Source organism: Anomalospiza imberbis, chromosome 2, assembly GCF_031753505.1.
Source record: "Anomalospiza imberbis isolate Cuckoo-Finch-1a 21T00152 chromosome 2, ASM3175350v1, whole genome shotgun sequence".
In the NCBI taxonomy this organism is placed as follows: Eukaryota; Metazoa; Chordata; class Aves; order Passeriformes; family Viduidae; genus Anomalospiza; species Anomalospiza imberbis.
The window spans coordinates 27,331,851-27,345,948 of record NC_089682.1 but is presented as its reverse complement, the minus strand read 5'-3'; the positions used below and the strand labels follow the sequence as shown (position 1 = coordinate 27,345,948).

The window sequence follows — 14,098 nt, the reverse complement described above, 5'->3', positions numbered from 1 at the left end:
GACAATGTGGCACCGTGTGTCATCAGCCTCTGCCTGTAAAGGGGTAGTCAATGTCAAGATCATCTTGCAAATTGAAATACAGCAGCAGTCATGTTTATGACTTGAGAGGGCTGTGAGAAGAGCCTCTTCGTGCCTCCTGGTACACCTGTTTCTCTCCAAGAGTTGAGGACAGCCTGCCTGATTCAGAGTCCCTTAGAGTCCCCCAGGCCCTGGTCTGGGGCAGCTTTTAGAAGATAGCTTAGTTTCACTAAATGTGTTGCTCTGTGTAAGCAGTGGAAAAGTCGTATTTGTAGCGGTAGCAATGTATTCTATAGCAAAACCCTATAAAAGAAAATTATTTATTTCCATGACTATTTGCTTGAAATAAATAAAGGGTTATAGAAATATAATTTCTAGAAGATAAGACTATCAAGCGCACAACAGCAGCTGAAGAACTACGTTTCTTTTACAGCTTGTCTGCAGTGTCACCTTGCAGGGACCTGAGGGCATGTTAAAGTGAAGAGCTTTAAAACAGCGAGCAACGAAAGGTAATTCTTCTCCAAAAAAGGCAAACAGGAAACTTGTTTAAAGGACAAAGCTTTCAGGTGCTTGTGTTCACATGTGTGCTCAGGTTGCTTTCAGAGTCTGTTTTTTCAGTTCTCTTGGCTCTGTCTCCAAAAGACATCTACAAAAACTCGTGTATGTGCATAAGAGCCAAATGTGTACACAGCATCTCAGTCACTTTGACAGCAAGCGACAGTTAATTCAAACCATGCATTACAGAGAGCTCATCCTTTCATGATACATGATGGTATTGATAGATGAGTTATTTTTACATTGAGCTTAATTATATCAAATCTCAGCCCACAAGTGTGCAGCAGAAAGGGTAGCATTTTTCTTTGTTACTAATAAGTTGTGTTTGTTATTTTTCTTCTGCACTATTCACATGTAATTAAAAGTGACCCAAACACACATAAATTGTATGCCAATTAAAACCCTTTCATCTTAGTTGTTGTGTCATGGATATACAAATCTGTTAAAAAAACAAAACAAAACTAAACAAAAAAAAAAAAAAAAAAAAAAAAAAAAAAACAACAAAAAAAAACCCAAAAAAATCTACCCTGCTATAAGACCACCCTGTTTCTTAGCACCTCATGGTGACGTAAGTTTAAAGCCTTGAGGAAACAATGAGTTTGCCTGTCTGCATGGAATCAGTTCTGTACATTTTTCTTGCCGAGACTGTTACATATATAAAGCTCCTCACCTGAACCCCTGCCTCACCTGAACCCCTGATGTCCTGTTTATTTCTCACACACGCATTCTTCTTGTAGGAAGAACTCAAAGCTGTATACAGAGATATAAAACAGTTCTCCCTAATTTATATGCCAAATAAAACAAACTTCTCCAAAAGGGAGTAACTTCAATTTTTAAAATGTAAATATCAAATTGTGCTGTTCCCGCTCCCAAAGTGGCATCAGCAGCTGAAGTCAGCCTGCCTACTAACAGAAAGGCATATTAGCTCAGTCAGCAGTTTCTCAACCAAAACCAATTAGTTTACAATACAAATGTCAGTGTTCAGTAAGTATAGTTACTGTACAGCATTTAAACTTCAAAGCCATTCAAAAGCCTGGAAATACAAACCTAAGACGACCATATTGATACCATCTATTACCCCTTCACTGAAGTTTGCCCTGCAACAACTTTCTCCTAAATCTCTGCTGTGTTCTCTGCTTGCACACCATATAATTGTTCTTTAACATATTAAAAGATATTGCTATAACTTTAATAAGGACTTAAGGGTTGATTACAGGGTATGGTTAGCACATTTCAAGGAGTATATGGTTTCCACAGATCAATTTATTGGTGCAGGTGTATGACACACTTTGAGTAAAATGGGAAAACATCAAATACTCCCTCTATTTAAATTGGAACAGGGAGATGAATTTCCAACACCTGCATCTCAAGAGAGTGCCAAAGCCATGGGGTTATTGGATATTTGCAGGAGGGCTACTTTGCGGTTTTGTTTTTTTTAAACTGGGCGTATTTACCCAAATTTTAAGTGGATTCCAAAGCAAATGGGCTTTGTGTGGCCATCAAGCAATTTCCCACACACTTCCACAGCTTAATTATGCACCCCCACCCCCCTTCCTGTGTGGACCCCAGAGGTTTCATGATGCACTACAGCATGTGACAAGGGTGCCTTGTGAGCCACTGACAGCACATGGCAGCAAGGTCTTTGCAAATGTCCCAGTGAGAAGAGCTTTCTCTGGAACTGGCTATTGGCCACAAGACACTGATCCATTAGAAATCATCCCTCATGCTTGCTAGCATTCCTGGATTTGCATTCCTATTTGCCTCTTAGCCATCTTTGACTTTAACTAGCCTGGACTAATGTCCAGCATTTTTCTCAGGAAAGTTTCCTACTTCACTGGGGATCAGGCCAGATTCACAACAGGAACAGTGTCATCATGGACTCAGTGCTCCACAGCAGACACAGAAGGTGGCAGCATCCTTGTTACAGCCAGAGTCTGAGAAGAGACACCTCATAACAGAAATCTTCAAAATGCCTTGGCCCTGACACTGGCAGGGCTTAGAAACCTGACAAGGCTTTGCCTTACAGCCTCCAGACTCACCCAAAATTCCAGCCTATGGAACCTTTCCTACCACTGCTTCATATCTTTGCACTTAATACCCCCATCATCTACAGGGCAACACAAGGCCAAACACCTCCACCTGCCAGGATACACCTTGGAACCTCCTTCCACAATTTTGGAAATCTTTCCTCTAAGTGGCAGGGGGGCTCTATAGAGAGGGAGCTCCTTCAGAGCTCCTGGCCAGGCAGCATGGGTTCACAGGCTGTCTTAGGTTTGTCCAGCTCCCTCCTCTTGCAGCTTTTCTGTTTTGCATGAGACAGTTTTTTTCTCTTTTTCACTCACTCACATGACTTCCAAACCTAGTGGCTGGGGCACCACCTGGGCCAGAGTTTGGAAACTGGGCTCCAGTTCTTACTCTGAACTAAATTTATATATACTATTACCCAGAGCCTATATCTCCACACACTTTGGCAGGTGTGTATGGACGCCCTAGCCACCACATGGCAGTATTATTTTTCTTTTGCTCTCCAAATTGTCACTTATGCCTAGGAAAATGTAACAGTGAAAAAGCAAAAGGAATAGACAGGCAGACACCTCTTTTGGAATGCACAAGAGCTGAGGCTGGGGACACTGCTGTGAGTAAAACACCTTAAGTCTCCACAGGCTGAGAAACACATTGAGTCCAGATCTCCCACCTGAGCTCCCTGAGCATGTAACAGTGTGACCATGCTCAGCGGGAGGGCTTGACGCGTGGCATGTGGGTCTGTTCATCCAGCACAGGCCAAGCCAGGTAAAGCATGTCCAGAAGCACACGTTCAGGCATGCAAGGAACTCGCTGGATACAAACGTGGGTGTTGAGGTATGTAGGTACCTCTGTGGTGAAGAGGAGGCAAGCAAGATTTCTTAGTACCTAAGTTTCAGACTCAGCATGTGAGGTGACTTGTCTGCTAGGCATCCAAGTTCCTCCTTGGGATTAAGTCCTTGAAGATGATCTAACAGAAAGTATCTGCTGCCTAATCAAAGACTCAGAGAGTGCCTGTTATTCTATGCACTTTTCTCACACGCAGCACTAATTGCTCTTCTGTGATTAAGGAAAAGTGTTTTATCTATATATATGTAAAAGCATAAAAACTCCAGATGAAAAATACTGCAGTGTTAAGCAGAATTGTTTACGAGTTTGCATCTGTTCTGCAAAAGCTGGCATGCCTATGAAGCCAAACAAAGGTCTGTGTGCACCTCTTGTTTGATTAATCCATCTAGAATTAGTAATGGTAGGGAAAATACCATATAGAGCAGCTTCTGCATGTATTTCTGGGAAACTTGAACTGTTAGCAATGCCCTTGCACTTGGCTTTGCAAGGGGAAAAGCAGATGTCTTTCACTCATTTTGATTAAACTCATACAGTTTCAGCAGCTTGTGCAGCAATTGCACCTCTTCTTTAAGTTTTAGTCCATCTCTGACATAGGCACAGAAAATAGCATATAAAAATACATCAACATTTTGTTAAAATAAATGGCAAAAACACTGACAACATCAGGACTGAGGGAGCATCTCAAGTCTTCCCGCTCCAATCTTTATGCCAAACTGTTTGAAAAGGCACAAACAGAAAGTTCTGAAGAAACAAAACAAATCCAGATATCATGCTTTCCTCTCATTTTCTTTCCTTCTGTGTTTTAGAATTCCAGAAGAAAAGGCATGCATACAGAGAAAAAAAAGTTTTTACTTTAGCTGCTAAATGCATGTATCATTCCACTGCTTTTGTCTTATTTTTGTCACATATATTTTAAAAATAATTTTATGATGCTTCTTATGAGCAGCTCTAAAATCGAGGGAGGCTTGCATAATTAGCAAGATCTTACTGAACTGATAAACCAGAGCATTTTGGTAAAAGTGTTAAAATAATGCCAAGGCTGTGCTGTGGATGTTGAGCTCAACTACAGTGTTTTGTTGAAAGCAAGCACTCCCTTCCAAAGCAGCCAGTGGCTCTGCCAGCTGTGAGCCCATCACTTTGCAGTCACAGACACTTGCAGTGGTGCCATACAAAGCCTTTCGAGCCGCTACAAACCACAACAAGTTCAAAACCTGACTCATGTCTAGAACTTCGACTCACTCTCTGTTGCTGGCTTAGTCACTGCCAGCAGCCCTGCATGCATCTGCTAATCCTGCGGTATCCTCAGCACCATTCCCTCCTGTGGGAAAGCCCTGGTTAGTCAGACTCGCAGCAAGGCAGGGTATTGTTAGATTTCTCTTACCATTGTGCTGCTTTGTTCTTGCATTCTCATCTTAATGACGGTGCGAGCTGTTGGCCTTCCACACTTTCTTTGTGCCTATGTAAATTCAGTGTTTGATGCAGAAGAGGCGGAGACAATTTCTAAGTCAAGGGGCAGGTGTGAGTGAAAGGAGCAACCCAACAGCCAAACTATTTGAAAAAGAAACCTTTAATGTCTCATCAGCTCAGCACTAAAAAAAAAAAAAAAAGAAAGCCTTCATAACTTGCCTCAAAAACTGGAAAAACAGGGTGTCTAGCTATAATTTAAGACATTAATAACAACAAGATATTGCAGTTCCCTGACACATTTTGACTTTTGCATAGTGAAATGCTATCTTAAAACTAGGTCTGATTATAAAAATGTGAAACACAGTCAGTGACAAACACATTACAGACAGGTTTAGCCCAAGCTAAACTTTAGAACCCACCTGAAAAAACACACCCTTTCTGAAGTGGACATTCTGACAAGGATATTTGCAATGTAATAACTTTACAGGACTGACCATGGTCTTCAGAGGTATTTAGTGCAGCCTTGGGATGTGACACTCCAATTAACAAAATAAGTTTCAGCAAAAAGTATTTTTTGCCTGCAAGCAATGAGTATACACTTTTTCAGTCTGGAAGTCTCCTTTCCAGCACAGAAAACACAAGTAAAGCAAGAACAAACACATCCTGTCATATGGGAACGGAGGACAGTACAAGCTGTTTAAATCTCCACAATTCATTTTTATTTTCTTGGTCTAGAAAAGGCTTTCAGGCCTGGACTTAAAGCTTAAGAACACGAGTAGCTTACTTGCCTTTTGTGGGACAATGTGACTATTTGAAGTTTTGTATGTGCTTATAAGCTCCATCATTGTAAGTTACGATTTACAGAAAACAGGCATATGAAGTTTCCTCACCACAAGCATCTTTACAGTCATCGTGGAAATCTCAACAAGAAACCAAAAGTCAAATTTCTTATTGGATTTATTCCTTCTACTGAAATAATAATTTTTTCCATGACTCATCTAGAAAATTTTTATGAAGTTAGTAGCAAATGCAAGCATCCTGCTCTTTGCCCCTTCAAAGCTATCACATAAAGATAACAGTGTTTTCTTTTAATCTTTTTTTTCATTACTGAATATTATGCTTATAACAATCCTGCTTTGCTACAGATGGTTTCCTGTTGTTTCTGCCAAATGTGAAATAGCTATAAAACTTGAAAAGGTTCTGATGCTGTCACTGCATGAAAAATTACATCTACAAGGGAAAATTAAATATGAGCCTTAGCCTTTAATTTCTTTAATCTTACTTAGTAAGTGAACTTTTTTTACTCCCACCCCCATCTCAAAGCTTCCGATAACATGACCTGAAGGGAAAAACACAGCTATGTATTTTAGTCAGGTATAAAGCCTTTATTAACAAAAACAAAAAAAGAGGAAGGGGAAGTAGATAATTCTCATGTCCAGACCAACCAAACAGCCACCAACTCCATCTGACAAGAGCAGTGCCTTTGGCTCAGTTTCATAAAATACATAAAGTCATTTCTGTTAGAAGACAGTGAAGTTCCTGTTTCAGTGCTATAATAAGGAAATCTGTCACCTTAGCAGACAAATTACTAGAAAATGGCTTGTGCAAACCCAAGGGGACAGAGCCTTTGCTCCTTGCGTGGGCAAACCTCAGTGAACTCAGTGACAGCTTTACTTGAACACAAGAAGAGTATTAAGAAACACTTCAAATAAAAATTTAATTTTATACATATGCTGAAGAAAACTTGTGATGCTCTGATGCTCTCTGTAGGCATAGTTCAATGTTAAATGAGTGAAGGGCTAGGAAAAAGGTATTTTACCAGCAAAGTAACTTACTAAGGCACATAAGTACCTTACAAGTGAAGCATCAATGAACAAGTGAGCTTCACAGCTTTCTGAAATTTCTGTCTGTAATTGACTGGCACCATATCAACGGACTCATTTTCTAGTAAAAAAAGTCAGGGAGCATTTAACCACATCCTTCTACCAACAAGGTAAGACTATGCTCACTGCCATAGATCTGCCTCTACAGGTACTGGGAGTAGAGGCAAAGACAGTAAATATGAGAAATTGCTCTGTCATTTTGAGTGCATTTGTCTGCTACTGTACATAGAAGGTCTGATATCTTAGAGGCCTGCAGCATGAGAAGCTGTTCTGTATTACACTGGAGATTTGGCAAGCACCCATTTCTGCAGGAAAAAGGCATTTAATTGTAATCTCACCCAACCAAGACATTAGACCTCAACTTTCCAGCTGCTCAGATCCCTACTATTCATTCTAGGGTTGGATCTGATACTCATTTGCTACAAGACAGGTTTCACTCTTGGTTGGAAAGAAAAGTTGGTGGAGTTTTAGGGTTTTTTAACCTGTGGTGCCTTTCCCTGATGTAGAGGCTGCAATTTAAAAGTGGAGGTAGAGGTGACATTGTGGGCAGGAGTGAGTGGAAAATATGTACACTCATCAAGCTGCAAGCAGATGTCTAATCTACATGTGGACGTGCCTCTCCCATGTGCTGTACTCCCAAGGGCACCACTCACTGCCTCCACAAAGTTGCTCCTGGTGTTTCCCCATGCATAGATACTTGCAGCAGAGATACCCATTTGTTTGTTTAGTCTGACTTCCACCAAAGCTAAATTAGAAACAGCCTTATGCAAGCCCTGGGAGACCTGCACTACACTGGGCACACTCCTGTAGTTCAGCCCAGCCGTGGCTCCTTGTTCATTGTGAAGATATCCAGGTCCAGGAGAGCAGGGGTGCAAGGCATCTGTAAGGCTGACATGCTAGACCTGCTGCTTTTTCTGAGAGACCCTGCATGGTGCCTGATTTTGATCACTGACTGATCAATTGGGCCAGGAAAGCATTCACAGACAAGCACCCTTTATTTCTTTTTTTCAGTGTAACCTGTATACATGGGGATCTTGGAAGAAATTCAGAAATTGACAGGCGACTGGAGAGTCTCCTATTGGCTTTATTGGGAAGTATATTGAGTTCCTTTATATTAATTTTATCAGGTTGGTTTTTTTTGGTTTTTTCTTTTTTATTTATTACCAATTATATAATTTGGTCACCAGCTGAATTATTTGCACCTTTCATATCCAGTTAAATACCACAAAGTGCTAGTACTGGATTTTTCTCACAACTGGTTAGAAACCATGATAAAAAACATGACCCTACCACATCAGAGACGTTCTTCATATACCATACAATATTTGCATCTAGGTTTCCTTGCTGCTAGCCAGTGCCATCTGTTATCTGTTTTCATCTGCTTATAAGAACTAGCAATTTTTGAAAATTGAGAGCAAGAAAAGAACAATGGCTTTTTCCTTTGTATTTTACGCCCCAAATAAAACAACTGGATCTACACATGCACAGAAAATATACCCCTCCAACTGGCAATATATTAGTGCATGCTTTTTCTGTATGGAAAATTTAAAGCGACAAGACTCATCACAGGGAAGTATTTGAATTTAATGAAATAAATCTGTGCCCCACAATGCCTGGATACTCCGTTTTACTTTTGTCTCTCTTGGAGGGTGTTGACACTCAGACTTGGTGATGGAATAAATGGTGACAGCTGAGATAGTTACTGCCCTCAGCTGTGCGCTCTGTCCCTCTCTTGGAAATTATTACCCTCCTGCAGCTGGCAAAACTGGATGCTTTGTGAAACCAGCTTCAGACTGCCAGACTTCACGCCAGCCTCGGCTTACACAGATCCACCAGCCCATAAACTCCGGTGGCTTGGAGGTGAGCCCACAAGCCATTGAGCCATGCCTGCTGTGCAGGTGGTAAACACTCGGAAAGGAAGGGGGTGGCCAGTTGAAGGTGCTGCTGCTTTGCTTGCCCCCTGTCTCGTACCACTGTGGGTGGCAGCCCACAGATCATTCTTTCCTATGTTTGTAAATACAAACGTATCTAACTCAGAGGACACATTGTCACAACACCCACTGAGAGAAGAAATGGCAAAATTCAGAGAGACAAAAAGAGAACATGTCCTCAGCCTTTCTGGTTTTTTTTTTGCAGGCTCCAATAGGAAGACAAATATTACTTTAGAATGGTAATTTCAAGTTTTGCTTCGTTATAAGAGGTAAATTGAAGTCCCTCATGTTTGAGGATGTCATCTGTTTCATAGCTCCTAATAGACCAGGCTATAAACCAGCACCAGGTATTTTAACAGACTTTGCCTATTTTAGCCTTTGATATCATCTGTTCCTCATATTTTTGCAGTCCCAGTGTTTCTTTTCCAAGAAGTGTTATATTGATGTACAGGGTCTTTTAGTCTTCTTTTCATTGACAGAAGCCAAGTTCTAGAAAGCCTCAATTTATCAGTTATTACTGTACAGACCTTTTTCCCTCCCTGATCCTTCTCCCAAGAAGTATAGAGTTCCAAAAGAAAAATGGAGCATGTCCTAGGAATGCATCCTTCTAGCCTGGATAATTACAAATATCTAATGCTGAACTAATAAAATGGTTCTTTCTTAAATGTAATGCAATATTCTGAAACTCAATCTGCAAATAATTGTATGCTGTTTAACTGGTACTTCAGTAGTTTTTGTTTGTGATATATCCAAAGGAAGAGATGGATGCACTGTCAGAATTAAAGCTCTCTCATTATTTGTCCATATGTTTCTGCTTTGGTCCTCAGTCTGTTATGTTTCTGTACAGAGGATAAAGCCTAGTCTTCATATGCATATGGATGTAGGGAAAAGGGTGAATGTTTCCTGGGTTCCTTCTTACCAAAGAGCTGGTTTGGACTTGGATGCAGCCAAGTTTTGCAGAACCATATCCTTCTTGGCTGCAAAGCCCAGAGAACCAGAAGCTCATTAACATGATCTTCAGGGGTGTGCATCCATCAGCGCTTACACAGCATAGACAAAGACAGCAAGAAACTGTAAGTTGTGGATCTTTCCATGCCAGGCTCCAGCAGGGAGCAAGTATCTCACTGAAGATTGGTTGGGAAGAGCTGGATGCTGAAGGGTAGCAACTAGATTGATCTTAGACTTGAAGATGAAAAGGGTCTCAGGTCCATCAACATTCAGGATGCTGAAAGTATAATCAAACTAAGTTTTCTGAACTCTTTTGCTTTTTCTTCCCAATTCACCCATAGCCATTGACTGTATCAAAGTAACATTCTCAAAACACAGTATACCATGCACATTTTATTACCAGAGCAGGACTCTAGGTAGTCAGGTCATTGAGACCCTCCTAGCTTCCTATGCACAACAAGTGAAGCAAGAATCAGCTGAGATACCACCAACTGTTGGAAAGGCTCCTTGTGGGACAGGGAATGGGACAACATCAGCCTCCTCAAAAAGCCTTTCTGCTATAAAACTAACACAGCTCTGGGAGTCCCTTATGCTATATAAACTCTTACCAGCCACCTCCTCCCAAAAAGCAAACAGGAAGAATTTAAGGCACCAAATTAAAAAAAAAAATCTCAGCTCTGCAGAACAGAGTCTGAAAAAGAATGCCAGAAATTCTATGAAATCCACCAGGGACTTAGCTATTGATTTTGCACTGCAGATGGTCAGACATTATGGCAATGTGGCAATGTAAAACCTGTTGCTAGATTCATGGTGGGTGATTCAGTTCAAGCATTGTGGCTTAACTTCACAGAATGACACTTCTGACATTTCAAAACTAGCACTTGCTTGCGTCAGATCAGGAGGATGTGGCCCTGACTCCATCTCCACAGAGGTTTGAAAATTCACTGGCAAAGCTTCAACTTCTTCATAAGACAATAGCAGATAATGCTTTTAAAGTAGTTTCTGTTTATCTTTTATTTTTTTGTTTCTAATGGACTCCTTCTGAATATGAAAATAACGTTCTCTCTACTTTTGTTCTGATTTCCCCAGTGGAAAGAAACTGAAAAAGCTGATCTACGTCAAGTCAGAAGAAATTTGTGCAAAGTTAATATAATTCAGGAAACAGTGTTTGATCACTGAATGTTGCCAAAGAGCCAGCAAGAGCTGGGCACACCACCCTTGTGGGAGTTTTGCCATTGACTGCGTCGGCCCAGAATCTCATCCATTTGTAATAGAATTGGATGAGTGATAAATCAAACAAAGGAACAACAAGTTACTTGGCCTCCAAATAATATTTGTATGTTCTAGTCTTCACTGTATGAAGGTTCTTAGTTTTCTGGGACAAGTATAGTCGAACATGTGGTCCATGAAGTGACCATTGACAGAGGTCAGTTACACTTTGCCAAGGTGGACAGTCTTACACATCACAATTCTGTCCTTGTTCAGTAATAATCTAATTCTTTACAGGGACTTACCTTCTTGGAATATACATGGCAAGAAAGTGTCTCTGTTTTTGCAAATACCTCCCTGACCTATTGACACACCAGCCAGAACTTTTCTACATGTTAGGAAAGAAGGGTTTTCTGCAACAAAAGCTGCTGCTTCAGGACCTGTTGAGTAAAAAGGGGTACCTGTTGCCTTCTATTGCATCATAAAATATATACTGGGTCTTGAGGGCCAGGAGGGCACCAGAAGGCAGTAAAGACCTGGTTTCTGAATAATCAGAAGGAGAAATTAGATACATTTTACAGGAGTGAATGGAAAGGCTGGTCTACACTCAGTTTCACACCAATGACTCATGTAGGGTGGGGCCATGCTGGCACCTCTCTGGTTATTCTGCTATAGGCAGTAGTTCACATTGCAATTTATCTACCTTTTAGCTGAAAAGAGAAATAGCATAGATATGATCTGAGACCCAGTTCCATCCTAGCATGGTTAAAGGAAACAACTCTTGTTGATATTAGAGGGGAATTCCTCCATTGATGACAACATGAGAAAAACTTTATCTTAATATTAATCTAATCTTCAAAAGCTTATGCTGCTATTTCTTGAAAACTGAGACTTGGATCATTTCTCTAGCACAGCTATATGGGTTCAGTTAGAAACTTTAGACTCTGTTAAAATATTTCAGTCCTCCAAGAAATGCCACCTTAAAACATAAAGTTGAAATGTTCCACATGAAGTAATTTTCAGAGGAGTTCTTAACAACACTATGGTATAATTGCATTCAGTTCAGCATTTTCAGTGAGATGATTTCCATGGCACACAATTCAGTATGATGCCTTGAAAATGACAATCTCGCCATCCTATGTGGAAAATTAAAACATCACATTTTTTTTCACCTAGCTGCAATAGAGAAAAATCAGTCTATTTATGCCAGTGGTTTTCTGCAAAAGCTATTTATGTGCTAAAAAAAAAAAATGCCTGCTGTCTTTTTCTGGGCACATCCTCATCTGAGCTCTTTCTTGTGGTCAGACTACATTATTGCAAACAGAACACAGCTAGGCTGTGCCCTACCAACCAAAAGAAGTGGGCTAAACTCTGGTAACAGTTTCACCATTGTCAATGATCTCCTGTGAAAATGGGTTCACAGGAGGTTACCTGAAGGTGGAATTGTTCCCACTAAGTGGTGTGGAGACAACTTGCTGCTGCTGAATATATTTCCTTTATTTGACAGTTCTTGTCTTTTTTTATTTATCAGTTAATTTCTTATTAGTATTGTTCTCCAATAGAGGATACCCAAACTTTCTTTCTTCACACTTTGTACAGCTTAGGCATTTCTGAGAGAGAAGAACAAAGAACTGAGTAATCCTGATAATAGTCATTGGGTTTGACTCTGCTTTGCACAGTCACATTAATTTCCTTTTAAAATTTGCGATCTCCTACGATTTTTCCCATAGAGCTGCCAGAGATTTCCGCCACTTGCCCAAAACATTTCAAGACCTATCATTTGAAACTGCAGGACACAACATCAACTCCCACCTCTGCTGTAGAGGAGGGGCAGCATGGCCATTGGCCTTGTCTACTCGAATGAACTGCAGCCAAAAGTGTGAAAGATTTCCTTGTAGTTTGAGGCATGTAGAGAGGTTTGGGGTGGTACCCCAAGGAGGTGGAGGTCACTAAGCTCCTTGGTATTGTTGCGCTATTGATGAGGATCTCACCCCATGGGGGACAGAGCCTAAGTGCCATCCATTGCCCTTTCATATAATATCTAAAGCTTCATTGCTTGTGAAAATGAAAACACCTTTTCTCTTTGGCATACCAGTGTCTAGCTGCACTTTTTCTAATACACAGCATCAGTGCTATAGCTGTAGCAGCAGCAGCTAAAGCTACCCAGGCTCAGTACAAATTGCAATCTTTCATAGTTGTGCAAGGTTCACAGAGGCCACTTCACCATTGGAGCAAGTTCTGCAGTCCCAGCTGAGGTCTCTGCTCCCCCAGGCATAACTGGGCATTTCAAAGCTACTTTGGTACCATGTATGGCTACAGAGTCCTGTGCTTGGAGCAGGTATGAAACACCACTCTGCCCAAGTACTTCTCAGTGTGGGCAGTAGCCTGCTTTCCTCTCTGGACCTCAGTCTCACAGTACCCTTTCACAGAGAGATTGTGGAAGCAGGGAAAATAAAAACCAGAATGCCATGAACATGTATTCACATGTGTATTAAAAAATAAATGCAAATTAGTTTGCAGTGTTAACACAAAACCCGAAAGAGCAGTTCCACTATCTTTTGGAGAAATTTATACTTCTATTGAAATAAAAAAACCCACTGGATCCTCTAGAGTTTAGAAACCAGTCAGAACATCAGTACTTCCAATAATTAAAAAAGTCTACCACACATTCTGTGCAAAGAGCATAACTTCTAACCAAAGGTACTACCAGGAACTGCAGCTACTTTCTAGCATTCACAGAATAAAAGCAGTTCTTTAGTCCTGTGCTAGCAGCAGAGAAACTCACAGGATGGTAGACCTCTTTCAAACGAAGCCTAAACCCAACACAATTTCCAGCCACAGCCCTCAATGACAGCCCCGTGACAGAGTGGATCCCGTCCCAGAGGCACGCTGGCTCTGGGGAGTCGCAGCCGACGAACTCGACGGGAGCCTACCTTGCACAGACGGGCTCACAGAAACGGGAGCCTACCTTGCACAGACGGGCTCACGGCCTCCGAAGCCCGGAGAAGGGCTGCTCCGAGGGCACAGAGAGCGGGATGCCCGCAGCTGCTCCGAGGGCACAGAGAGCGGGATGCTCCGGCGGGCACAGGACGCAGGGTCCCGCTAGCTCGGGCTCTCACAGGTGCCAGCGCGCGTCTCCTCCGCTCGCAGAGTTTGTCATGAATGTCCCCAGCTGGGTCCCAGTGAGCCCGAACGCCTCGGAGCCGGCAGCCCACGGCCCCGCGGTCCGCTCGCAACTTCTCCTTCCCTCGCTCTCCGCTGGGAAGTTCGGCAGAG

At 41.6% G+C, this 14,098-nt stretch overlaps 1 protein-coding gene across 3 annotated transcripts in view; it reads right to left on the bottom strand.

The window, feature by feature from the left end:
- EDAR (ectodysplasin A receptor) overlaps nt 1-13,875 on the bottom strand; it is a 73,488-nt gene extending 59,613 nt beyond the window's left edge. For 2 of the 3 annotated variants that reach the window (XM_068180258.1, XM_068180260.1), the window contains exon 1: nt 13,791-13,875. The gene's annotated coding sequence lies outside the window, so the exon portion shown is untranslated. Of the gene's footprint in view, nt 1-13,755; nt 13,769-13,790 lie in introns of those variants that run through there. The other variant, XM_068180259.1, reaches the window with a different exon arrangement.
- Between the last annotated feature and the right edge of the window lie 223 nt (nt 13,876-14,098).